General features: G+C 49.0%; 1 pseudogene; it reads right to left on the bottom strand.

Moving 5' to 3' along the window:
- Positions 1 to 236: 236 nt before the first annotated feature.
- Positions 237 to 360, bottom strand: LOC142870254 (uncharacterized; annotated as a pseudogene).
- Between the last annotated feature and the right edge of the window lie 1,046 nt (positions 361 to 1,406).

Genomic DNA, 1,406 nt, shown 5'->3' on the forward strand with positions numbered 1-1,406 from the left:
TACTTCATTTAGGAGAATGGTCTCCAGTTCCATCCAGATTGTCACAAAAGGTATAAGTTCATTTTCTTTTATGGCTGAGTAGTACTCCATGCTATACATATGCCACATTTTATTAATCCACTTATTGTATAAGACTCTTAAAAATAATACCACAGCATATAGAGGTTGCTTTTTTGATACCAACCTTCTTTACTTGGATTAGTCTTTTCTACTTTTTTTTTCTTTTTATAGTTTGGTCTCTGTAGAGATTGTCAAATATTGCCAATGCCGGCTATATTTCAAGTCGTCATGGCGGGCTATTGAGAAAAGTTTTCCATTAGCAATGACCGCACCTCGGATAAACCTCTTTTGCGTAAAGCTAGACTTTTCTCCCTTTATCATCGGTTTCCACATTCTTGAAAGTATTTATTTCATCTTGTTAGCAAGTTAGCAAGCTCTCTTGTAGCTTCATCAAGTCTATGCAGAAAAGGAAGGGTGCATAAATGAGTGGAGCGCGGGGAGTTCTACTCCCCACGACGGTACAAAGAGCAGATGACGCAGCGCCGCAGGTTTTCAGCAGTGGGGTGTGCATTTCCATCGCTCAGTGAACCTAAGGACTGAAGCTCATCGGGTGAAACTTCAGGCAAAATTAGAAAACACAAAACCATAATGGACATGTGGGTGTGGAGGGAGCCAGGAGAGGCATTTGGTCATTTCCAGAGCCTCTGAAATCCCACCATATGGGGGAACGTTTGCTCCGTCCCGGAGTCAGGCCGGCCCTGCCAAAGCGTGGTATGGGCACTACTGAGCTTTCATCTGCCCAGTTGAATCAAAACTGAAAGGATCGGTTCAAACCAGATGGACTGAGAAACGGCAGCAATTGCCTCTGAGGGTCTCTGTCTGAATTTAAAGAGCCCTGCACCACCGGGGCACGAGGGCCGGAGGAGTCGCCAAGAGTTCCTCTCGCTCACCAGCCGGCACCCAGCACCTGCGGGGCGCTCGGCTGCGCTGACGGCTGGCTGAGGCTGGACACACACTTTCTGGAGCTGGACTCATGTACCGGTTTTGGTCGGGGCCGGAGCAAGGACTGGGAGATGTGGGGGCAATGCAAACCCCGGTGACAGACACGTCAACTACCTGCCAGGAGATGTGAGTCTCAAATATCAAAGAGATTAAGCACAGATACTAAGATATAGGCCAGAGGTGGATTGGAGGTGACTGCATTTGGAGCCTGACTATGGGGAATCGGGGTGCCGGTATACCAGGCACCAGGAGGTGCTTCCTGACAGCGTGGGTGCCATAGCCACCTATGGGTGTTCTGATCCCTTGAGTGCTAGAGGCCATGAGCGTCAGGCTCATGCTGAACTGACGTATAGAGGCTAACCGAGTGCAGCCATCGTCACCTGGTCTCCCTACCTGGGTGCATG

The sequence above is a fragment of the Microcebus murinus genome, chromosome 3 (genome assembly GCF_040939455.1).
Source record: "Microcebus murinus isolate Inina chromosome 3, M.murinus_Inina_mat1.0, whole genome shotgun sequence".
In the NCBI taxonomy this organism is placed as follows: Eukaryota; Metazoa; Chordata; class Mammalia; order Primates; family Cheirogaleidae; genus Microcebus; species Microcebus murinus.